This window comes from Pseudorca crassidens, chromosome 14, assembly GCF_039906515.1.
Source record: "Pseudorca crassidens isolate mPseCra1 chromosome 14, mPseCra1.hap1, whole genome shotgun sequence".
NCBI lineage: Eukaryota > Metazoa > Chordata > Mammalia > Artiodactyla > Delphinidae > Pseudorca > Pseudorca crassidens.
In genome coordinates, this window is record NC_090309.1 from 89363939 (window position 1) to 89391523 (window position 27585).

A 27585-nucleotide genomic window follows, 5' to 3' on the forward strand; every position below is an offset into this window, starting at 1 on the left:
AATAAAATGAGATCTATAAAGTGATTAGCTGGGCACTAACAATGGTCATAATTGTCAGAATGAACCTGCCCTTTGACCTTTACCTTTGCTGACTTTGCATCCCACTGTAGCTTCTCCTCTTAGCAAACTTAGTTGACCCTATAGGTCCTAGGTCAAGTACTACTTCTTCTATTCCTTAAGTTTTCTCACAGCTCATTTAAGTATGTCAACTGAAACAAAAAAGCACAACCTAAAAGTTGAGAATTCTGTTTTATTCTGCGGACAAAACTGAGGACTCAAGCCCAGGACGCAGCCTCTCAGAGAGCTGTGGGGGAACGCTGTGAAGAGGTCAGGGGGGACCCAGGATCTACAGGGGTTTTTGCAACAAAAGCCAGGTAGTCAGATCTTCAAAAGATTACTGTTAATTAAAGAAAACCAGACATCCCAAGTTCATGAAAGTTCATGAATTTAACGCTTTTCTATGTATGGGAAGAGGCAAGAGTCTGGGCTCACTGGAATCAATCCTTTGATCTGCACCTCAGCTGTCTGGGGCCAGGATCCTGCTTTTCTCCATCCTGAGTCCCCTGAGGGTGCACAGCCGGGGCAGGGAGCGGGGGCACAGGCTGCAGTGGCTGAGGGCTTGCTGGCTGCGGCACCCTTTGTGTAGCGATGTGACAGGTGGCATTTTTCATCCACAGTCTCCACCCGAGTTTGCACTCCTATCATGATTTCCTGGTGGTAGTTAGGGTACCCAACTGTCTTCTGGATCAGCCTCTAAGATCTTGGGAAGAGCCGCCTCCTCTCCAGTGCACACCTAGGGCCTAGCTCAGGGCAGTGCTTCCATAAACATGTATCATGTCCATCAATTAGCCACAAATTGCCACAGATCCAGTGTGCTATTTTTGTAAACCTCTCCAGTGTATATTTAAGATTCCTTTATACGATGCTGAAAAGGCGTATTTCAACTTTATCTGTCTGAAAATAAATTGGCGAATGCTCACATGACCAGAATCCTAAGAATAGACTTGAACCACTTCATGAGCTTAGACTCTCAGGGCTTGGTAATATATTCTTCCAAGATAACTCTCCAGAGTTTTCATCTGTCATCAGAACTCAGTCAAGCTGAATGCAAGTTGAAAACGTGGTGAGCATAATTGTAGACAAGTGCTGGGCCAGGGAGCAGAATCGGACCAGCTCTCAGTAACCAAGAGGTTACTTGGCCCTGCACTTCTTCCCTGAAGAAGTATTTGGACGATATAATGGAATGATCCCCAGAGTGGGGCGTTGGGCCATTTTTATGGAAACCAACCAACAGCTTCTGTATCTTTAGCACCTTGTCATTTTCAAAGTTCCTACCAGAAACGATTGCTAAGACCTAGACGAAACAGGCTCTTATGTGTAAAGAATTCTCATGTTTGGGTCACAATATCCCTAGAATCCCAAATTTTCTAGAAAGGGAGTAAAAGGATCTTTCATTGGTCACTAAAACTCCCCAAATATTTCCACCTCAACAAAAGTGAATAAATGGAGACACCCCGCTGAGTGTGCTTCTATTTCTCTTCCTAATCAAGCTTCTTCACTGGCAGGTATGAAAATCCATTCAGAGCAAGTCTCTCAAGAAGATCTCTGCCTCTTTAAGGTAAGTCTGAAAGAGGGCTCGGTTTGCTTATTTAGGGCCAAAGGGAGGTGAGTCACCTGCCTTAGGGTCATCCACAAAAAACTAACTCAGTCCTGAAGACTTCTGTTTGGGCATAAGATTTGTGGGAAACATTCTACTATTTTTTAATAATAGAAAGACTGGGGGTAAAGGACGCTGAATGTTAATACCAGTTTTCCCCCAGCTGTGTGATACTGAACAGTTGACATTAATAATTTAGGACCTCAGTTTTTCGTTTATGAAATTGGAATTTTATTGATTGCCCTGCCTGCCTCAGGGACTTAAGTTATAATGACCTAATCTTACACATGAGAAAACTTTGAAAAGCAAAAAGCTACAGTTGTTACTACTTATTAATGTTATTGTTATTGTTATTATTATAGGTTTAGTGAGTTTATTAAACAAAACACTAATGGAGATTACAATTAAATATATTGCAAACATCAGCTCTTACGTCTACATAGAAGGTACACATTTATTATTCTAAAATTCAACCAGTGAGCAATTTTTCCAGGCATAAGTTATTCTGAAAATGATGAAATCTGAATGTGGCATGTAGTAATTATAATAAACCTGACAGCCTACTCCAGAAAATAGCATAATCGCTGTATCAAGGACGTTAGCTAGTGTGAAAATATAGCACCACTTTTCTCTCCTCTGAATAGGTGCTGAACTATTGAGAGTGGACTTTGATTCTAAAAGCATGTTTTTATATAATAAGAAGAACGTTCATAATGTATTGCTATCAACTTAGGTTCAGGCAGTGATAATTCTTTTTAACTCGAGACCTAGACAGAAATATCACTACAGAATTCATCTGCTGGAAAAAGAACTACTAGCTTTGACATAAATTACTGAAACCAAAGGTATTAGAGTCCAGAAAAACTTCCTGTAAGCCATGCAGTACATGTAATAACTGTGATTACTGCTAGGTGAACACAAATTAATTCTGTTACAGGAGAGAATGCAGAAGGAATTCATAGAATCACAAGGTCAGGAGGAATCATGAGGGTCCAATCAGCCCATGTTCTCTTTACAGTCACCAAACAACACCCCAAACTCTGCTTGCACAACCCCTGAAAGAGAAAATGCATCCTCTCCAGAGATGGCACATTTGGTTTTCTCATATATCTGAGATTTCAAAGAAAATCTTCCCTACTTAGACCTGAAATCCATCTCCTTCTAGAATCTTCTCATCATTTGAAGCCATACACATAATGTCTAACCTCTACTCACAGACAACATCACTGATGCCTCCAAGCAGTTCTTAAATAGCCTCAAATGAATCACTTTTACCCCCTTGGTCATTTTCCTCTGGGTGATTTTTTTATCTTTCACTTAAAAATGATGAAGTGGAATGCATGCTTTCTGGTTGCATGTCAGAGGCCAAAGTAATAGCTGTTCCTGCTGATACAGAAAAAGGTGATAAATTATATGTCAAAAGATAACATTTTCGAGGCACTTAAAGGACTACGAATAGCACAAGGAATTCATGAATTAAATTTTCCAGGGAGGGAAACCCATTAAGAGATGAGCTCATGACAACTAGTGCTTTCCCCTGGGAGACGCTTGCCAACTTTGAGCATGGCTGGAGGTTTGGGTTTGGCCCAGGCAGAAGGTTGTTCCTGGTGAAAAGAGAAACCAGCCAGGAGCTGAGAATCAAGTAGGTCCAGAACGACAAATTGAAAGGCTCCGAATATCTACCTGGTTTTCACTAAAGACGTTTGCCGAATGCTGAGGCTGCACAGGTGCTAAAGGAATGGGCTAAGAACTTCTGACCCTTAGACCAAAATCTCCTGCATTCTCACAGCACTCAGGACTCAACAATATTCCAGGAAAACAGTCCTGCAAACAAAACACAAGCTAGATTAAAAAAACCCTAGAGGGAGCGTTGAATTAACACTAGATGATCCATACGTATAAAATAGATAACTAATAAGAACCTGCTGAATAAAAAATAAATAAATTAAATTAAATTTTAAAAAAACGAAACACTAGATGATCCACAAAAAGGATTGAAGTAGGGCATCTGTTGACTATGGATATCCTGCAGGTGAGAATTCAGGTTTGGCTCCTGGAAAGACCAACTTTGGAGGACAGAGAAACCAAGCAAGAATTCGGGATTCTTTTGAAAGTAGACATGTTTTTCTAGCAAGGCATCATATTTGAAGATAATCATCACCAGAGTCTCTATAGGTCTTTTTCCTTGTCATTTTTTTTCATTGTTCAGAATATAACTAGAAATGACTAAACATGCAGAGACAAGATTTTATGATAAACAAAAATGAGAAATGAAAATAGACAGAAACAATAGAAGCAGACCCCAACATGATCAAGATACTGGAGTTAATGAAAAAAATTAAAATAACAATGAATAATGCATTCAAAAACATTGTAGGGCTTCCCTGGTGGCGCAATGGTTGAGGGTCCGCCTGCCGATGCAGAGGACACGGGTTCGTGTCCTGGTCCAGGAAGATCTCGCATGCCACAGAGTGGCTGGGTCCATGAGCCGTGGCTGCTGAGCCTGAGCATCCGGAGCCTGTGCTCCACAACAGGAGGGGGCCACAACAGTGAGAGACCCGCGTATCGCAAAAAAAAAAAAAAAAAAAAAAAAAACATTGTAAAAGATGTAATAGACAATAAATTGTTACCACATAATTTGAATCTGTAAAAAAGTATTTAGATGATAATCTAGATCTAAAATATTTAAAATCTGAAGTTTGCAACCTCAATAAATGAAAGTAATAGCATAGTAAATGCAGTAGGAGAAAAAAATGTGACCTGAAAGTCAGGTAAGTAGTAAGTGCCCCAAGTGAATAGCAGAATGAAATAAAGAAGAAAAGAGAACTCACAGAAGAGAGTGTAATAAAAATAAGTGACACATCCAAAGTGAAATTAGAGTCCAGAAAGAGAAAACAAAGAAAAAAGACTAAAGCAATAGTCAATGAGATAAGGACCAAGAATTTTCTGAAAATGATGAAAGGCATCAAAACAGAGTTTAAGAGGCTCTGGGAAAAATACAGAGAAACAATACCTAGGCACTTCATGGTAACTGCAGCAGGGGGAAAAGCAAAATCTTAAAAGCATCAAAAGAAAAACACAAGTCTTCAAATGAATGGCAATAAGACTGACAGCCAACTTCTAAATAGAAAAAAGGATAGAAACCTGGAGACAATGGAATGATATCGTCAAAGTACTGAAAATACTCAGAACAAATGCTGTAAATGTACAGGTCATTGTGTGGACATATGTTTTCACTTTTCTTGAGTAAACAGCTTGGAATAGAATTGCTTGGTTAAATGATATGTTGGGTTAACTTTATAAAATACTGTCAAACTGCACATATTCAGACTCCATGACCCAGCAATTCTGACCTATGACCAACAGAAACATGTACCTGTGTTCACCAAAAGGTAGGTGCAACATTGGTCACAGTTATACTACTTTTAAAAGCTGCAAACTGGAAACACTCCAGTGCCAATCAATAGTAATATAGGAAGATAAGTGGTGGTGTATTACTTAATGGAATATTACATGGCCATGCAAATAAATGATCTATAACTATACACAGCATTATGGATAAATATCACAAGTAGAGTGTTTACTGAAAGAAGCCAAACACAGAAGAGCACACACTGTATGATTCCATTTCGATCAAGTTCAGAAATAGGGAAAACTGTTAATGCTCTTAGGAGTCAGGAGGAGGGCAGAGACTGGTAGGGGCTTGAGGGCGGCTCTGGAATGCTGGGACTTTCCTGTTTTGCTGGCCCCATGGTTTTAGCACATCTCCTAGAGGAGATGCCACATGAGCCAAGATTTGAAGGTACAAGAGTTGACTAAGCATAAAGGAGAGTGAGGAGGGTCTTCCAGACCCAGAGAGTAGTAGATGTAACACCATGGAGGGAGGTACAGAGGACTGTGACCTTGAGGATGTGGAGAAATGCCCCCAGGAGGCAGGCTGGGTAGAAGCCAGTCAAGATGATTGACAGACAGAGATGAGGCTTTGACCCTGGTCAGAGATGCTGCTGCTTCAAAGGCAGGCAGGGGCATATGGAAGGATGACATGAACTTAATTGTGAAGACAACTCAAGGACTGCATAATAATCAGACATATCTTCTTCTAGTAATTTAATGAATCACCTTCTCTCTCACTAGAGTACAACTTTCTCTTCAGTCTGTGGACTGTCTCTAATCTTGTTAGATATCTCTCAGTATAATATTCAGCATATTATAATCACAAACACCTATACAACGCTTAATTGCATTCGTGATGCTCACGTCTTCATGGCAGATACTGGAACTATTATCTACGTGGACTCTCAGATTAGCCTCATGCTCTTTCCCCAGTCTCAGATGCCCTCCCCACTTCATCTGGAAAATTTTCTACCCATTCTTCAAATCCCGGGAAGCGTGGTACTTTGCTCCTTGCATTCTCACAATGTTTTGCTCACACTTCATGTAGCACCTACCGTGCTGTGGTGTATTTTTTACCCATTCACTGCGAGCATCATGGCTTATCCATGTTTCCATATCCTGGCCTACCAAAGCACCTGATACAGAGCTCAAGAAACATTTTGGAAAAGAAATATTGCAATCTCTTTTCCAGTTTCCAGCAAGATAGTGATGTGTATCATTGATTCTTAACAAGAGTTATAAATTAAATATCTGGAGACACCATTAGACTTTTTGTCCTATCAGTCAGGCATCCGAGTAATGGAATCATTATAGACTTTAATCAGTATTTCATAAACCTGAAGTCATGCACAGAAAATTAATTTAAAATAATGATAACAATTGGAGATGTTTTAATTGTTTGCCCCTTAAAGAAAGCTTTTCCTGTCTGCTGTTACCCTTAAGTGTTGTTGTTGTTGTTTTTTTTTTTTTGCACTGCATGATGAAGCAGGATAGGATCCAGGGATACTCTGGTAATTATGGAGAATTGCAAGGAAGGTACATTGAGAATATTCACTAGCTATGCTATAGCCAAGATTATTATAATACTCTTCAAAGGGAGAGTAATTTTTAACAGCAAGCACCCAGGTGCTAAAATGATGTTTGCAGCATGTATAAATCAGCTTAACACAGCTTTGCTTACCCCATTAGAATAGTGGCTTAAATGAGAACCCTTTCTTTAAAGAGTGGATCATAAGCTTCAAACAAAAATCCTATCACAATAGCAGTTTAGGCTTAAAGTCACAAAAATTATTTCCTCCTGCAAATCATACAGGAAATCATTTGAGAAAGCAATTGATCCCTTCAATAAAGAATGGAAAGTTGAGTCACTCCAACTTATTTATTTCTATAATTAACCATCCCTTTTCTGCAAGGTTGGGACTCTTTTCTACATGTTAATAAATTATGTCTCTTGTCATACTAATTATAAAAGATGTATTTCTACACTTCTAAGTTAATTATGAGAATTACTTTCTAAATTCCCAACTTATCTAATTCTTTGGTTATCTGTAATAATTTTCAAACTTTTTGTGGCAGTTATTTTTTAATCTGATCTAATTTTAGTTGGCATTTAATTATTCTCAAAGACTAAATCCTTTTTCAGGTTAGTCTTGGACACGACTTTTTCTTTTGACCGCCACTCTGTGTTGCACTTTTCAAGAGTCTTGCTGTGCTCTTGAGGGGTCTTGATGATATTAATGCCAGTCCTATGAAAAGAACAGCATTTGAGATCCCAAAAAGAAAATCTCTTCCTGTGAAGAGAAAAATATATTTTATACACTGATGGGAGATGACTACACAAATTATTATAACAGAAACAGCTTCTATAGTGACAAACCCAGAAAAGCCACAAAGGCTCCAAATGTTAGGAACACTGACAATAAGCCTTTGAGTGGGATACTAAAAAATATATAAGTTTAATTTTGCTACCAGATTCCAGTTCATAAATAAATTGAGAGAGGCCTATATTTACTTAGTTTGTCTTCAAATAATTCATCAATATATTTTTAATTTTATTCTTATGAATGTTTTTGATAACTCTTAGAGCAATAATACTTCTTTCTGTGGATGCCTTATGTCCCTAATCATAGCTTTAATGATTTAACTCACTCTTTACAATCTAGATTATTCATCTTTTATCTGAGATCCAACCTACCAAATTACCTAGTCATTTTTTAAGTCTTCCCTTAAGATTCAAGTAGAACGCATGTAACTTAGGGATAAAGATTATACCTTACTCAACTTTATCCTCTGTTATGTCAAATGCAGAGACTTAAAAATAATAGGCATTTTTTTAAATGGAATTAACTTCATGGAAAATCATTTATACCTTTGCTTCAGATTGTAATTATGGGCTCATATTTTAAAATTGGTTTGTATATGTCAAATATTGGGCTTTGTCAGAGCCCGGTAATTGTTATATTGAGAAAGGAATGGGATAACATTTATTTAGTGTCTAGCTTATATCCTAAACACTGTAATAGATTCATACATATGCCATATCATACAATCTTTACATGGAATTTGAGTTATTATCTCCCTTCTACATTGGGAAACTAAAGTTCAAACTGTGCAGTGCCTTCCCCAAGGCTACATACTTCAGGCAGATCCTGCATATTCTGACTCTGGAGCTGATATTTCTTTTCACTGCAAAAACTTGCTTCTTAAAACAAGTGCAGATTAAAACAAAACAAAACAATTTGGAAAATGTGCTTATGGACACTCCAAGAAAAAATAATGAAACACTTGGAAAGCTTCCCCATCCATTTCTTCCTTTGGCTTTTTACCTCTCCTCTTGGAGAAGACATGCTGTTTCCTGGTGAATAAGGACGAATCATCACTCCTCACGAGATCACACAATTCCATCTTCTCCCTGGTCTATGGTACTCAGGACATCATCACTGACTATTAGGAAAATGATGGTATTTCAGCAAAACTTTCTTTGTGACAAGTGAATAAACCAAAAGAAAAGAAAAGAAAAATGTTCCAAGTTGAGAAAACTAATGCAATGGGTACTGCATGTGTTATATCACTTAGAAAGGCAAGAAAATGAAAACGCTCTTTCAAACTGCTTTCCAAGAATATAGATCCTCATTTCGGAATTCATAATCAGGCAGCAGTATTATATCGAGATAGGAAAATCAACCCTGATAGGTTTGAATCTATATAGCACTATCCCTACTATCAGTAGCTTCCTAGATATTCTTTTCTTTTCCTTCCTTCCTTCCTTCTTCCTTCCTTCCTCCCTCCCTCCCTTCCTTCCTTTCTTTTTTCCTTTCCTTTCTTTCATCTTTTTAAATAATTATCACAATAGCATATTCCCCGAATCATTAAGAAATCCCCACAAATTTTTCCCAAGAGAGTGTTTTGTTTTGTTATTTTTCTCTTACTCTCTGTTCACTAAACCGCTTCTATTTGGGGATCTTGAACCAATTCCTGAACTTCTTTCAATCTTTATTTTTCTCATTTGTAGGACACACAAAATTGCAACGATGATAGTGTATATCCCCTGTTTCACGGAGGTGGTTATGAAAAAGAAATCAGATGTGTAAATGTCCTAGTACACAACTGACTCCTCAATAAATATATTAGAGGTAGAAAAGGAGAAATAACCTTAAAATAATTGTTAGACAAATAATTTTTAAAATCATCACATAGAGATTTTATATACATGTGTTAAATATTGTTTAGTGCCTTATATGGTGTCTTCTTAAGATCAAAGTCAGTTTCTGGCAAGGTTTGCCTGGAAGCTTCTAAATTTTTATTTCCCTATAAATTTTGACTGTGAGTTCAACATTTCAATTGCGCTGGACATAGTTACAATTAATAGCTGCTTGAAGTGGCATTTTTTGACTAGTTTTAGAAAAGACCAGACTAATAAATTCTGAAGAGTAGTAGGTTATCATAATGCCAGGGCATATTTATTCCCTCGGTGAAGATAAACTCATGCAAAGACTAGTCTGATGAAAACCATGGTCCCAAGGCACGGCACGCAATGTTCATTCTGGGTGGTTTCCCCCAATCATGATTAGAAATTACCTCCACACACAATATACGTCTGCAAGGAGCAAATAATTTCATATATATATGAATTTCATATATATATGAAATTATTAGTCACGGTTTTATTGGCTTAGTTTATATTTAATTGTAATATAGAATGCAATAAAAATCAAATTTTTTTAATACCTACTATATTCTTACTATTATGTTACCTAGCAACTATGAACTACACACAGTCCTATAATGACTAAATCAGACTCCCACATGTGCTAATTACTAACTTTACTCATAAATTGCCACCTAAAGAAAACAATGCATATTATTTATCTCTAAATAAAAAGAATTCACTCAGAGATATCAGTTCATTCACCTGTTATAAGACAGGAGGCCAAAATATTTCCCTGGCTTTATCTATGATACAGAATTTTAATAAGCTGATACGTAGAAGAATTTTCATTCTAGCACAATTTAAGCATATTCATTAATAAACATTTTCTGGAGCCTTTACAGGAGGCAGCTGGTAATAGAGTTACCCAATTAGGTCTAGAAAGTCAAAACAAACTCAAATTTGTCATCTGGAACCACAGACCAAGCTCTCCCATTTCTCACTGCAATATTCTCTTAAATACCAAGAATGTTCTCATAATGTTTGTTCATTGGTTTGGTTTGTTTTGGTTCGGGTTTGAAGGTGTGTATGTGTGGTTTAATTTATTGGGTAGTCAGCCCCCATTTAAAGACAGAGGAATCCTGAAATCAAAATATAGGGAAACATCAGTGTCTGAAAACTGTCTCTTGGAAATGTTCAGAGGTGATGGGGGCAGGAAGGTGTGACAGCAGGAACTCAGTCATTTTGATGGGACAGTTACAAGCAAGGAGAGGTTGGTGGGCACGGGTGCTGATGGGAAGAAAATGCATGAAATCCTGATCACCTGTGGAGGGCACTCAACTGATAAGTGTCTAAAACTGGAAAACCAAGAAATGGCCAAATGAGCATATTTGGGAGATGTCTTAGTCAGCTCAGGCTGTGGCAGCAGGTTACCACAGAGCTTTGCACACAGTTCTGGAGGATGGAATTCCAACATCACGACGCTGACTGATTTAGTTCCTGATGAGGGCCTCTTCCTGACTGGCCTTCTTCTCACTGTGTCCTCACATGGCAGACGGGGGACCTCTAGTGTCTCTTCCTCTTCTTATAAGGACACCAGGGCTCCACTCTTATAACCTCATTTAACCCTAATCACCTCTTTAGAGGCCCCATCTCCGATTGCAGTCACCTTGAGGGTTAGGGCTTCAGCACATGTATTTAGGGGGACACAATTCAGTCCATGGCAATAGAAATATGGAGACGAATACCCAAGTAATCAGCTAAAAGTGTTGCCCCCAGTGAGGGGAAAATAGGAAGGAGGGAAGTAGGAAAATGCTGAGCTTTCTTTAAAAACTTGCAGCACAAATTGATTAAACTATATACATGCATAATTTTGTTAAAAATAAAAACGAAAGAGGAGGCAGACAGACCTGAAATAAACAATTACAGGTGATTTTCTTTTCTTTATTTAGAACATTTGCTTATTATGAAGGCTGTTTATTTAATAGCACAAAAAAAAGAAATGACATAAGACTTACTTGACAAGAAGTTCAATTTGAGTCAACATTGTGGAGAAACCTCACAAAACAGATAGCGTTATCTTAGATTCCCTTCAGAGTCAAGAACACAAACTGAAGGACGTGACAGCTCTTCTCTATCTGGCAGTGGTGAGCTGGTCCATGCATGGGAAGAAAAAAAAAAGAAGCCCTGGTTTGCCAATTTCCACCGTGTGAATACGCCCCCATGGCTGACTTCTGTGCCATCACTGAGTGGGAGAAGATAAACCCATCAGCTTGTGCACGCAGGCGCAGGCCAGCCCGAGTCCCCCACTGAACTGATGGGAGCAGTTACAGTGCTTCTTCTTCCTCTTCGTTTTGTGTCTAGTATGGACATTAAATTTGGAAAATAAGAATGATAATATAAAGTGTTTATGTATTTCCAGTAAAATGGAGATGCTTCAAAACTATGTCACATAGGAATAGTTCAAAGATGGGATGCTTAACCTGAAGATAATAAAAATTTGTAACTTGAATTGCCATGAGTGGTTGGCCACGTCATAACCTCCAGGCACTTGATAGCTACCTCCAAATATCTGAAGCTCTGATAGGGACAGTATCTCTGAAAATCCATTCTTTCTCACCCTCCAAAACACACACACACACACACACACACACACACACACACACACACACATCATTGCAATGTTCTTATTTATCTTTTATAATCCACATAAATACTGCCTTCTCCATGGAGCCTTCCCTGGTTCCATTAACATCTTTCCTCTAATCCTCTGTTTCCCAAATGTGTCTCACTTCCTACATCACTTTATATGAAGTTTGTTGTCTACTATCTGTCTCTCCTGTTAATATGAGCACTCTTTAAGGGCAGGGAACATGTCTTATTCATCATTATATTTCCTAACGATAGAGATTTAATACTTTTTGATTGGAGGAAATTTTGAGACAAATTTCAATTCAGTATAGATAGAAGTTCTTAATAATCAGAGATTTCTGATGTGGGAACACATTTCTTTGAGGAGAAGTGTGATTCTGATGACTATGGATGTCCAGGCGTAAACTGGACACCCCATATGGCAGCTGAACACTTAGCCTGGTGACCACAGGATGTCTTCCATCCTGTTCATTGTACACTTTATCTGGACAAGCTCCCCTGGCTTTAATCATGAGTTCCACACCATTGACTGGATTTCAGTCCCTTCACCATACATCAGGAAACACACTTTAATATATTCCACATTGATGTTAAGGTATTCGCCTATATATCCTGAAAGTTTTAAAGTTTTACTTTTCACATTTCAATCCATAAATCCCTTGTCATTCACGGTGGTGTGTTGGGAAGTAGGAATTTAATTTCATTTAACTTCTGATTAGTGAGAGGGAAGGGTTCACTCATTCAGGAATGAGTCCATTCAGGGGAGTTTGTCATCTTCCAAGCAGGATCATTCTGTGTCAATTATCTTGCGAGAAGACTGAGGTGAGGGAACAGGCTAAAGGCCCAGAATCGACCTCGGGTCCCAAGGCAGGGACGCCAGCTCCTATGACACAGCATGTTTGTTTCATAGCCAGAAGCTGGCGGTGATGGAGCCCTGTGCACTGCCCTGTGAGTGTGGCCAGTGGGGGATTTGTGTACCTGTTACCGCTTCTGCTGTGTGGGATTTTCCCCTAATAAGTGCTGTGTCCCCCCTGGTGAACACACTGTCATTTTCTTGACACATATAAACAACCAATTTTTCCAGCACCACTTATTTAATTGAAATGGCAGCCTTTCTCCACAGCTGTGTCATGCAACCTTTATCATATCAATATTTCATACATGCATCTGTCTGTGTTGTAGGCTGAATCATGTCCCATAAAAAGATAAGTTCAAGTCTAACCCCTGGTAGCTGTGAATATGACTTTGTTTGGAAATGGGATCAGACGTAATAATATTAAGATGAGATCATACTGAATTAAGGTGGGCCTTAATCCAATGACTGGTGCCCTGATCCGAAAAAGGAAATTAGACACAGAGACCCACAGGGGAGGAAGGTCATATGACAATGAAGGCAGAGATTGGAGGGACACAGCTAAGCCAAGGAATGTCAGTGATTGTCAGCAAACACCAGAAGCTGGGAGAGGCAAGGAATATCCTTCCCTAGAGCCTTCAGAAGGAGCACAGCCCTGCAGACACCTTGATTTTGGACTTCTAGATCCCAGAACTGTAAGAAAATACATGTCTGTTGTTTTAAGCCCCCCAGCTTTTGGTACTTTGTTATGACAATCCTAGGAAACTAAGACAGCCTGATTCTGAGCTCTTTATTCTGTTCACCAGTTTATGTGTCTATTTCTGTAATAATACAACACTTTCTTAATTACTATGGATTTATAATCAATCATGATATCTGGAAGGGCAAATTCCTCAACCTTATAATTCTTCAAAATTTTCTACCTACCCCCAGTCCTCTGCTCTTCTGTATGAATTTTAGGATCACTTTATACAGGTCTTTGAAAAACTTGCTTGAGATTTTGATTGAATTCAGTGGAATTGGAAGACTAATTTGGAAAATATTAGTAAATTTAAGATCAAGTATGTTCTAGCTGTGAAAATGGGATGACTCTCCACTGACTCAAATACTCAGTAATGTTTTATAATTTTCCCTGTAAAGGCTTTGCACATACTTGGTAGATTTATTCCTATAAATCTTGCTGACATTGTGAGTGGGATCTTTGTTATAGTGGTTATTATTAGTGTATAAAGGCACTATTGATTTTTGTATCTTGATCTCATTCTCAGCAAATGTGCTAGATTCCCTTATTGCTGCAGACCAACAGATTATTTTGGATTTGTCCATAGGCAATCTGATCCCTTACATATAAGACATCTTATTCTCTCCATATACAATTTTTATACTTCTTTTTTTTCTTTTCTTTAAACTTTAGTAGAAGGGGTGATAATGGGCAACCTTATATTATTTCTGACTTTGATGGGATGGATCTAAATTGCCACTGGTAATTATAAAATTTTGTACAGATCTTTATAAAAAAGGAACACACATTATTCGTTAGAAAAGTTTCTATTAAGAGCTTGCTAAGAACTTTTTTTAAAAAAAATAATGAGCATGTAGAACTTTATCAACTAATTTTTCCATTTCTACTAATACCATAGCATTTTTTACCTTTCAGTAGTTATTATGGTGAATGGGTATTAACATTTATTAATGTTATTAAGTAAGCAAATCTGTAATGTCCAATTATCCTGGAATTACTGGGAAAATGTATAATTCTATGTGCTTTCTTCATAGGTACAATTTTCTAACCCCTTAGTAAAACTGATGCCCTCCTCTGGGGCACCCTTAGGTCCTGCACATTTTTAATTTCTAATTCTTCCAATTAGAGGGCTGCTAAGAAACAAGTAAACAAATATTTAAAGCAACTTCTGGCTTTGTGAAATCAGAAATATTTGTCTCAGGAAAACCCTGTACATTTCAGATAGTCCCAGTGGAATAAAAAAATACACTTAACATTATGTTGTTAATCTGTGTGAAATTTAAGGAGAAAAACACAGACTTTTTTCTGAGAAATCAATAAAGTAGGTGCACACATCCCCCCTTCCCTTCAAAGGACTCACAAGAGCTGTTTATGACTGAGATGTCCTCAGAAACATAAAAGGTATTTTTACCTCATTTGAAATAAATTTATTCAATTAAAGTTGTCTTTTGAGCTCATGTAGTTTTATAAAACAATATATTTTTACTACATTAAAGAAAATTAAATCAAGTCCACCAGCAGTTACCTGCCCTGTGTGAAAGATGCAACGTGTAGAAATCTTTCTCCTTGAGGTTTTCAGACATTTAAGAAGAAAAAGGGCCTTAAGGTTTTCGTTTGTTTGTTTGATAAGTGATAACACCATCACTGACTTGCTCCAGGTACTCAGAACTATAAGAATGCACTGAAGAAAAATACAGTTTGTGTCCGAGGATGACCAGAGGGTGCTACATGGGAAGAGAGAAGAGCTCCAGGAGAGAAGGAAGCCGTAAGGAATAGAAGGGATGGAATGAGGAGTGAAAGGTCCTGGAAGAAAAAGCAAGGATAGAGCAGGACCAGTGACCGCAAGATGAAGGAGATTCAGTAACGCCTTCCCTGACGTCCTAAAACACACAACTGTATTTTGTACCTACAACATTGCATATGCTTATTTTTTTCATTTTTATTTTATATTAGAGTTGATTTACAATGTTGTGTTAGTTTCAGGGGTACAGCAAAGGGATTCAGTTAGGCATATACATGTATCTATTCTTTCTCAGATTCTTTTCCCATATATGTTATTATAGAGTATTGAGTATAGTTCCCTGTGCTCTACAGTAGGTCCTTGTTGATTATCTATTTTATATAGGGTAGTGTGTATTTGTTAATCCCAACCTCCTAATTTATCCCTCCCCCACCTTTCCCCTTCAGTAACCATAACTTTGTTTTCTATGTCTGTGAGTCTGCATGTATTTCTTCTTTTTTATTTATTTATTTATTTATTTATTATTTATGGCTGTGTTGGGTCTTCGTTTCTGTGTGAGGGCTTTCTCTAGTTGCGGCAAGTGAGGGCCACTCTTCATCGTGGTGCACGGGCCTCTCACTATCGTGGCCTCTCTTGTTGCGGAGCACAGGCTCCAGACGCGCAGGCTCAGTAGTTGTGGCTCACAGGCCCAGTTGCTCCGCGGCATGTGGGATCTTCCCAGACCAGGGCTCAAACCTGTGTCCCCTGCATTGGCAGGTAGCTTCTTAATCACTGTGCAACGAGGGAAGCCCCCTTATTTTCTCTTTTAGAGCTATGAACAGGCACTTCTGGGATGCTGTGACCCCAGTGCCTCTGCCTCTGGCTAGTTGCCTGGTTGGCTAGGAGCTAATTCATGAAGGCAGCACATTGTTGGCTGTTCCATGGGGCAGGGACTCGACCCTGGCCAGCACTGTCCCACAGTCACTTCCTGCGCTCATCCCACATGACAGTCTACTGACCTGACTCAGTGAGTGTTATTACTAAGAGCCTGGTGCTTTGCATTTTGCATCTTGTTGAAATTAGGAAAAAAAGAGTCAGAGGACACCTGAACTCCAGTCTGCTGCAGGCTTCTGCTCTGTAGGTGTGATCTCAGAGAACCTGGCCAGTGTAGGAAGTCCTTCTGAGCTCTGGAGGTCTTCAGACCCTGTTCTGAATTCCTGATGTGTTACTAAGTAGCTGTGTGCTCCTGGTGGAAACACCTCAAACTTCTCTAGGTTCGTTGGTTTTTTTTTTTTAGGTTCGTTTTTTTTGTCTATAAAATGTGCACTGTAATAGCACCAATTTCACTAGGCTGTTGTGAGAATTAAACGGGTTAATTCACACAAAGTAGTTTTATTTATTTACTTAACAAACATGTATTGTGCACCTGTTGTATGCCCAGTGCAGCCCTAGGCACTTGGAATACATCAGTGAAGCAAAGACATCTCCCTCTCTCCTTTCCCAAATTTGTGTATTCTCTGAAGAGAGGGGATGGGAAAGAAAGGAAAATAAACAATGGATATAAGTATAACAAATAAGTAAATTTCTAGAAGTCGTAAGCAGAATGTGAAACACAGTGTATGGATTGGGAATATTTGGGAAAAGCCAACAGCAATTTTAAAAGTGGGTATCAGGTTAGGCTCCATCCAGAAGCTGACATCTGCGCATAGAATCAGGGAAGTGAGATTGTTGGCCTCGTGGAAATCTGGAGAGCATCAGCGTCCCCCAGGGTCTGGGAGCAGCAGAGAGGCCTGGGTAGCTGATGGAGAGAGGATGTTGAGAAGGCCTGAGAGGTAACAGGATGGGGCCTTCATCAGGATCGCAGCATTAGCGGCTGCCCTGCGTGCCACTGCAGGGTTTGAGCCCAGAAGTGATGTGACATAGCTCAGGCTTAGAAGCCTGGCCCTCGAAGCTGTCTTGAGCATAGACCTTCCAGAGGTGAGGGCAGAAATGGGGCTGCCACAGTCATCTCAGTGAGGAAGGGTAGGGATTAGCGGGATGTTGGAGAGAAGAGGCTGTATCCTGGAAGGAGTTTGGGGTGAGCCAACAAGAGGTCCTGACAGAATACGGGTCCTCATGTTTAACCAGCATTCACCAAAGAGTCATAAAATCAATAGTTTTTCACTATTACCTAATAAGGTGCGTGTGGAGGCTGCTTGGCTGGCAGTGGGGTAAAGGGCCAGGAGGGAAGGTGACAATGTCTGTCTCTGGAAACAAACGAAACCACTTCTCGGGCTCCCTGACCATCAGAGCGTCACTGCTCACCCCTCTTCCTGCCTCCCCGGCTCTCCCAGGCTTGTCTAACTGATGCTGGACCATCCACAAGAAATAGACGGTGCTTTCTTTTTCTTGTAAAATGATTGCTGTCTGGTAAGATGTTGGTGTGGAGAACTCAGCTCGGTGCTGCCTGGACCTCTGACCTCCTGAAGTTGGGAGAGAAGAGCTGTGTTGTTTCCGGGCAAAATTTGTAAGAATTCACTCTGCAGCAAAGAAAACCAATCCAGTAAACACAGCATCGGGTGGGCGGGCCCCCCTTCCTCCAGGTCTGCATCCCCCTTGCTGCTCACGCCCTGAGCTGGGGTGACGAGTTCTCACCCAACCGCCGTTTTCCCCAACCCCATTAGTCACAGAGCGTCATGCTCCCTTTCAGTACTTCTTGGTTTTATCCCTTCTCCATCCCTGTCTCTAGCTGCTATCCTAGACCTTAATCTTCTCAACCCACATTTATGATACTTATAGAGCTTTCTAACTAATTTTCCCCTTTCTGGGTTTTCCTTTTATCCTAGGTCTGCGTACAGCTGGACAAGTCTTTCCAAAGCTGACTTAAATATGGAAATTCTCTTTTAAAACATAATAGTTTGTTTATTCTTTTACCATTTCATTCAGCTAAATAGTTTTTGAGAGCCTACCAGGTACCAATTGTGATGCCGGAATTTGCATGTAGGAAGGCCTTGTGCCCGTGTGCCACAACTACTGAGCCTGCGCTCTAGAGTCTGCGAGCCACAACTACTGAAGCCCGCTCGCCATAACTACTGAGCCTGCGCTCTAGATCTCGTGCTCTGCAACAAGAGAAGCCACGCTATGAGAAGCCCGCGCACCTCAACGAAGAGTAGCCCCTGCTCGCCGCAACTAGAGAAAGCCCAAGCACAGCAACGAAGACCCAACGCAGCCAAAAAGAAAAACATCAAGATGACCTATTGAATGAGCCAAAACAAATAGCACGATGCTGTTTAATGAAACGTAAACAAACAGACAAAAAGGTAGTTCTCCTGTTTCTGCATTAATATGGTTCTTTTCTGTAGACTCTCCTGTTTAAAAATAGAAATGCTCACAGTAATTGAATTGAAAAAACGGTATGGCATCAGGGCAATATCCTTTAACAGATTCCATTGCACAGATAGGAAATACAAAACATACTCAAGCTAGAGGCACTTTCCAGAGCTCCCTGAAAGCATACATATTTTTCCTATTAAAAAGAGAGGAAGTTGTGTTATTATTTGAATAAAGTTAATTGATGAAAAGCAGCTGAAGTATCCGGTATGGATTTGTAAAGTCCGTATTTAATTAGGGCATTGTAAGTTCAGGTGTGTGCAGATCAAGCCATCATACATTGTTCATTTTCATACAGAAAATAATATAACCAATTGTTATGTACAAACATTAAACTATCTTTTAACAAGGTATTGTGGTATATTGATATTTGCTAATTTCAACTGGAGGTAAAAAGACATTTTTATCTCTTTAAAGTACAGAAAGGGGTTTACATAAACCACCAAATGCCCTGGATCATTAAATTGCTTCTAGCGATTAAAAAAATTCCAAGCTCACCAGCAAGATCACTTGGTGAGAAATCACTCCCTTAAGCTCTGTTGCTGGCCAAACAAAATGCATCACACCGGCACATACTGCTGGCTGTCTCCAGAGACCACGGGTAACCCTTCTGCTCCTCCAATAAAGCCACTCAGAATCTGATGGCGACCCTGGGGAACACGCGCCAGGGTCCTGCCCAGTTCTCAATGCTCCATAGTCTGGACCCAAATTTCCCAACTTTCTCAAGCATAAGGGCACCTTTGAAGCACCAAAGATTGCACAAGCTCCACATGATAAGGCCTACGCTATTGGCACCTATTGATTGAGAAAATAAATAATGACAAATAGTTATTGACTCCAGTAATAATCTTGCATGGTTTTATATTTTTTAATCACAATGATACTCATATACATTTAAAAAAAGGAGACCGAGGTACAGGACTGTGTTTCTCCTACAGACGATGTCTATTGCACAGCAGATCCTTAGATTCTCACAGGAGCTCATTGTTCACCAGCACCCCACCCAGAAGACCCCAAGTCCATGGGGGACCTGCATTACAGGAAGGAATCGGAGACCTAGGAACCTATGGAGTTGGAAGGCCTTCCTTTTCTCAAGTCCCTCTGCATGTTGTTAGCAGCCACTCCTCTGTATGAGCAGGGCTAAATGTCTCCTGCATCTAGGAAAGCAAACTACAGATCCATCTACATTAGCAGAATTTCCTTGTTCCCTCTGTGGAATAATATTATGCATGAATAAAAAGGAATGATGGATATTGGAAAGTCTGGCTACTTTGGAAGGCTCACAGGGGACACAGTTTTGACTAGATTTCTTCAGTTGCCATAGACACTAGCTTCTTCCATACATGGATGAGAGTCTTCCATAGGATATTTTCCCCCCAAAGCCCATTGTTGGTAGGAACGGGTCCAAGTGTGGACACAGGGGAATCGAGACCACATTTTCTCATGACCACATAAAAGATCAAGGAAATGGCTGGCGGTCAGTAGCATGCATTTTCTAGGCAAAAAATGTCTACTCTTAGAAATACAGTCTAAAAAAATATATTTAGGGACTTCCCTGGTGGTCCAGTGGTAAAGAATACGCCTTGCAATGCAGGGGACTTGGGTTCGATCCCTGGTTTGGGAACCAAGATCCCACATGCCGCGGGGTAACTAAGCCCGTGCACCACAACTACTGAGCTTGCGTGCCTCAACTAGAGAAGAGAAAACCCACACACCACAACTAGAGAGAAGCCCGCACACTGCAATCAAGAGCCCGCGCACCACAACGAAAGATCCTGGGTGCCGCAATGAAGAGCTCACATGCCACAACTAAGACCCGATGCAGCCAAATAAATAAATAGAAAACTATTTTAAACATTTAATTCTACAGTGAATCATGTAGAAAATAAGCTACTTTCCACAGATTTCCTGAATTGCATTTATAGATGAGAGGCAGCTCTAAATAATCACCACCGTGCTATTCATTACAGACCAAAAAACAAAGATATTGATACAATACCTTCTTAAATCACCACCCAGAGTTATTCCTGCGTTTAGGGCATACATCCTAGTATCAGAAAAGGAGGAGGGAAACGCATGAATAAAACACTGTAGGTTTTCTAAGGCAAGCTCACTCCGACGACCATAATTAAGATAATTCAATGTTGATTTGTTGGTAGAAAAACTATACATCTTGACTATGTGTCTTTTTGCCATGACGCTAAAGGCACCTTAAATGTATCAAAAAGAAACAGGCAATATTTGATTTCATAAAATTTGTCTAGTAAACTTTTACACTATTACACCTTTTCTTTTCTGTTCCTCTCTGTTATTTTCCCTGGAAATTCAGCTGTTTTTAGAACAAAAGGCGCTCAAGACTATTGCTCGCAGTGTTCTGAAACAGAGTGGGGAGAAAGGTTTTGCGTGTGTGCATGTGTGTGTGTGTGTGTGTGTGTGTGTGTGTGTATGTAAGAGGGAGGGGGGAAGGAGGGAGGGAGGGAAAGAGAGAGTTTCAGAGTGGAGAAAATCAAAAGCAAGAGAGTATTCTCCTCAAAGATTCTTCTAAATATTCTTGGATATATTCACAGCAATTCTGAGCTGTCTCCAGACTATGGAGCAATTAAGCTAATGCCATCATTTGGTTGTCCCTTTTGTTCCTGAAGCCTGTTCTTTAAACACGTGTCTAAATAATTTAATTTATGGATGGGATGCTGAGCAGGTTCAGTGAAAAGGGGGCAGGAATCCCATGAATCTTAATGTCTGTCACTTCACTATAAGTCCTTCCACATTAATAAGAGGGATTGGCCAGTCCTTTTTTAAAAGATCCACAGAAGTCGGTAGCCTACAGCTACTGATGATAATAGCTAGACTCGTTTGCATTGAATGCTTCCAGAAATGATGTGCAAAAGTGCTATTATTTCTGAATATCTGCAAGACAATTTTGAATAGCATTAACTCAGCTAAAACAAAGAGGAACAGACATTTTAATTTACATTATAATTTCACAGTGAATAAAGTTGAACCAGCTAGAAACAATGAAAAGACAAAAACCTTCCATAATTGTTAAATGTGGTTTTCATCGTTAGAATTTCTTCTTTAAGAGAACTGACGTTTTATAAGGCCAGTGTCCTCATCCATTTCTTAGAAAAAAGCATTGGAAAATAGAAAAACGATTTTTATTTCTAAGAAAATGTATTGAACACCTATGTGTGCATGTCGCTGGGCCAGACAACATGGGGATGTGGAGGGAGGTGGTAGGAAGGTTTAAACAAGGAAGGAACTGAGAGGAGACCAGTGAAGGAGGGAAAACTGTGAATGAAAGAAAAATAAAGTTTAAATTTAACCACACGTTAACTGTGTAGAATAGCTGTTCCCTATCATTAAATAGATACACAGTAAAATCTCAATCAGGACATTTACAGAATTCTTTCTAATTAAATAAAGATGGATCTTAAAATGTTGCTTTAACTCATGTTAATGAGGGAAAGATATGCATTGATCAGCTTTCCTGAGCAAATCTAATTTAAAAATTCATTTATATGAGATCATTGAAGACCATCGTCTTAAAGCATCAAATGTTTTTATTCTAGAATATAGAAAGTGTTAGAAATTTGACACGTTTAGGACAGACCCTATAATGAACACTTGGAAAAAAATCCATTTTATCAATTGATTATGTTAGGATTTGTTTCTCTGATTTTTAAGTGTTGGGGCTTTTTTCTAAGAAAATAATAGAATGGAAGAAAAGAAAAGAAACAAAAGAAGAAAAGGAAAAAAATCAAAAGTTTAATTAAAGACTCTAAGTAGGTGGTGGTGGTAGCAAAGCTCTGAATCCCCCCAAATTACCACATAAAAGCAGACAAATACCAGGAAAATAAAACCCCAAATCCACAAAATTTACACTAAAATTAGGTATATAAATTAAAAAATTAAAATTTCCAAGGCACCCCTAGGAAACCCTAAATAGCAGCAGATGGGGCCAATCACCACGGCTGCATCAGCTAAGCAGTCATAAGCTGCAGGAAGAAGCAGGGGATGGATGCTGACCTAAGCTGCTGTCAGGTGCTCATGGGAAAATCAGCGGCCAGACAAGGATGGCAGAGGGATGAGGACTGGGCTTCGAAGACTCCAATCCATGGGACATGACCCTCCTCTGTGAAGATACCAGTGGGAGTAGAGTCCCAGCTGAACAGGACAAGGACAGTACAGACAAAGGAAAGAGAAAGCAGAGGTAGAAGAGAGTTGAAATCAGAGGGGGCAGATCTCAGAATGCACACTATCATATTTTTTAATTTATTCTTTTAAGTTGTAGTAAAATATACATAAAATTTACCATTTTTAGCATAAAGTTCAGTAGCATTAAGCATATTCACATTGTTATACAACCATCACCATCATCCATTCACAGAACTTTTCATCCTTCTAAACTGAACCTCTGCACCCATTAAATAATAACTCCCTAATTTCCACCTCCTCTCAGCCTCTAGCAACCACCTTCTACTTTCTGTCTCTATGAATTGGACTACTTTAAACACTTCATAAGAATGGCATCATACTGTATTTGTCCTCTTGTAACTGGCTTATTTCACTGAACATAATGTCCTCATGGTCCACCCATGTTGTTACATGTGTCAGAGTTTCCTTCCTTTTTAAGGCTGAATAATATTCCTTTGTATGTATATACCACATTTTGTTTACCTATTCAATTGAATCATATGATCCAGCAATTCCATTTCAGGTTTAGAACCAAAAGAATTGACAACAGGGCCTGGAAGAGATATTTGTACACCCTTGCTCACAGCAGCCAAAAGGTGGAAGCAAACCAAGTGGTCACCATATTTTTTATCACTTCACAAAAAAAAAGAGGGCCTCCAGCACTGTGAAGCTATACAAGGTATCTTCAACTACATCTCCTTCCTAAAAGGACAGTAAAACTCACTTCCAATAACTTAATTATAAATACAGAAAAAAGAATAGAAAAAATAATCCCTATAATGATAATACACTTATAAAGGCATGCCCACAAAACAGAGAAAAATACTAACCTAATGTTTCTAAGTGAACTAAACGAGTTTTTTTTTTAAATAGGAGCTATAAAAATGGCATAACTAATATTTAGGAAAAAACAAAAATGAGATGATTAGAGAAATGGAAGATTTGAGAAGAAAGGTAGAAGTGCGAAGGAAAGAATTTAAAATGAAGGGGTTTTTTTTTTCAAAAACAAAGGCCAAAACAGATGTAGCATAAAATTAAATAAAAACAATTGATATGCATTAAAATTTGGAAGATAGCAGAAAAAATTATGTTCTTAAGTAAAGGTTTTTTTTAAGTTGACAGAAAGTGAGAGCAATAGAAAAGAAGCAAAGAAGACACAACATGCTTGTAATAAGTCAATGAAAAAGCAAAGAAATGCAACAGAAGAAACACAGTAAAGTGTTTCTAAAGTTTTGTGGTTTTTTAAAAGACAAAACTACATGTTAGAAGGGCACCCCGGTACCTGGGAAAATCAAACCATAAGGGATATCACAGAGAGATATTTCAGTAAAACTACTGTACTTAATGAAGAAGAAATTCTCAGGGCCTCAGAGCAAAGGACCAAGTCATTTATAAACGGAAAAACAAAAATTGTAATCAGACTTTTGATTGAATCACTTAATGACAGAAGACAGAATCACTTATCACTTAATGACAATGACAGAAGACAGTGGAGAAGATAAGTTATATCCAAGGAAAGAAAATATGAGTCAAACGGACCTTACATATAAAGGAGATAATAAACTATCGTCAACATACAGAAACTCAGAAAATAAATATTGCCATAAACTTCTCAACTGTAATCTACTAGAGAACGAGCTTTACACAACAGAGGGAAAGGATGTAGAAAGCATAAGGACTGGTAGTCAGTGGCGACTTTGCAAATACTTGTACAAAGATTACATTGTGATCATGCGTTACATGGTATAGTATGGAAGGGGTCTAACCTCTGACAAGATAGATACAGTGCAACCATCAAACGCTGAAAGAGTGAGAATATATAAAAAGTAACAGGTCACAGAGGTGCTACAGAAATTAACAGGGTGACAGAAGACTGATGTTAAATTAGATGTTAGGGAAGAGAGAAATGTTAAAGCATGTTAGATGGTAGGAAAGAGAGAGAAGGGATTAATAGATAATTTCACTATTGTTCACAGTAGGAAACAAATAGAAAATAGACAAATAAGAGGGACCTAGAGTTTTACATAAAGGTATTATTATAAAGATAACCATTTTTTTAAAATGCAAGCCTATCTGAATGGCAAAGGCATAGGGGAAAAAAGGGAGAGAAAAGGGATGGAAGAAAGCCACCAGAGGAACCTATAGTGGCCAATTATGCGAATAAAAATATATTTAGTGCATATTCAACATAAAACCATATGAGAGAACTAAAACAACCACAACGAGTGTATAAATAAATGTAAATGGGTTTAATTCATTTCCTGAAAGATGTCAAGGAAGCACTGTTGTATCAAATCACAAAAGGCTGATTTGGGTGGCAGTTTGGAGCCAAAAATCATCTCTACTATCCCTTTTAGCGAAAAAAAAAAAAAAAAGATGAATTTTCTGAAATCCAACAGATGATATTTAAAAACCATATGCCACACAATGGTGTTACAGACAAATTATTGCTATAGAAAGAAGTTCATGGAAAACAGGTGTTTTTCTTTAAATATCAAATTAAAAGAGTACACACAAAACATCTCACTCTCCCAGCCCTAGGTTCTCCCATGCTTGTACCCATGCAATGATTTATCTTTTCCTTTCTACATGCTTTATGGCTAACATCACCATAATGTTTGAATAAGAAAATAAAGTTTATTATTCTTAGAATTTATAAGATTATGGTAGAAAACTAAATTAAGAAATTTCTGCAATAGCTCTTTACTTGTTAGAAATCTAGTCAAAATTAAGAGAGTATAAGTCAAGAACATCTCCTTCTTACTTATGTCATTGCCCAAAAACTTGACTCTTAATATAGAATCAATTACATTGAAAGGATACACTTCTTATGCCATTATGAATCACTTAGCAATACAGATGTTTAATTATATAATTAGATTTTGAACTCAAGTGCCACTGAAGATTAACTTAATTGCAAAATAAAATTATAAAAAGAAAAAGAAATCAAATTTCTAAGGGTAGCCTTGGGTTTATAAAAGTCATTTTTCAAACAATGTGAGGAAAGATATTGAGCATTTCAAATAGAATTAAATACAAAATAGAAAAATTTTTTAAAAATATATACATCGATCAAATTTATAAATCACTTTATTTAATATGGAACACTAATTATGTAGAATTATATTAATAAGCTATTTAAAAAGTAGAAGATAATACTGTAAAATATTAATATAAGCTAAACCATAAAGGGGGTAAACTCAAATGGATAAAATAGCAGTAACTATAGCATTTGGTACGATTCCTAAAGTGAGAATTTACATGAAGCTTAAGTTGTGGTTGTTTCATTCTGTAATCTTAATATAAATTCAAATCTAAACGTAAACCAAAGTTGTATTCAAACCTTGTTGGCACACATGATTAATCACATTCTCCAAGGTAAACATTCTTTCCAGGACTCCATACTTCCCTAACTTATGTGGATATACTTCTTAATGTGGTAAGAATAGGGGAAATAAATATTAGAATGTGAGAAAAAATATGTAACTTACAGGCTTTAGCTCCAAAAAACAAAGAGTAGCTAAAACTGAAAACTAGATAAGCGTAAAATTTGGTAAAACAGTCATTTACAAGGCAAGCACACATTTTTTTCTTTATTACAGGTATAACCCGATGGAAAGTACTATTGGAATTACATCATTTGTGCTATTTATTAATACATACATATATGTACACACATGTATGTTTATGGGAATACATTTGTATAAAGAGAGAGCTGTATACACATATATGTATATTAGAATAAAATTATCTATATGCATATATACTTATAAAGTAACAAGCATATATATACATATATGCCTGTATATGTGTTCATATATGTACATATACGTACACATACACAAATATGCAAACATGAGTATACAAAAATAGCCTTAATAAGAAGTGTGTGACCTCCTATAAAACTTCATAATCTAATTAGTATATTCAACATAAGACATGAAGGTTGAAAGCTACAGCATGTTTCTCAATAGAATGGCTTATGTACAATTATGTGCATTTTTCCAAATTAAATGATATATAATATATTTTTAATGACATTCTCACCAAATTTTTGTTTCATATATATTTATTTTAGAGGGAATTAAAATAATAACTTTAAAATATAGAGAGAGAAATGAAAAGCAGGATATTTTTAAATGTTGTAAATGAATTGTAGCTAAGATAGCTGTAACTTTTTGCCTCAACCAATGAGACACTAATTTCAACAACAAATAAATGATTTATCTAATGTCTATTATGTGTCAGATATCTTTGCAATACTGTTTCTAATTTTAATGTGCATACTCACACATGCATACACACACGTATATATGCATATGTGTATACACACATAATTAATACATGGGTTGGCTAAACTCTTCAGAAGAAAGGTTAGCATAACTGAAAGCATCTGGACCGCATAATTTATACACACAACAAATGATAGAAGAGAGACAGTTCTCAGTTTCAAATCCACTGAAAATCATGAAAGTTAATGGGGAATAACAGTGGTTTCTGCACAAAAAGACAAAGTAAAAGCAAAACTCCAGCATGAACTGAAATCAGATATAATGAAGATTCACATATGTGATGCATTTCTAGAGAACACATTCACATTCACAAGGGAAGTGGTTTTTGAAAACCCAACAGATAAAATAGCCACATAAAGAGAAGAGTTAATGCCAGAAATAAATGCAGTGGCTAAATCAATAGCACTACTAGTTAAATACCTAAATAATCCAGTTTACCCTGACAACCCAGTAAGAACAAAGGAGTGTTCCCACTCACCTCCCGCTGACCTACCCACTGGTTCTCCGCTCTCCAACCCTCCCCATGCTTCCTTCACCAACTCCCCCCAAGACAACTCCAGTCTATT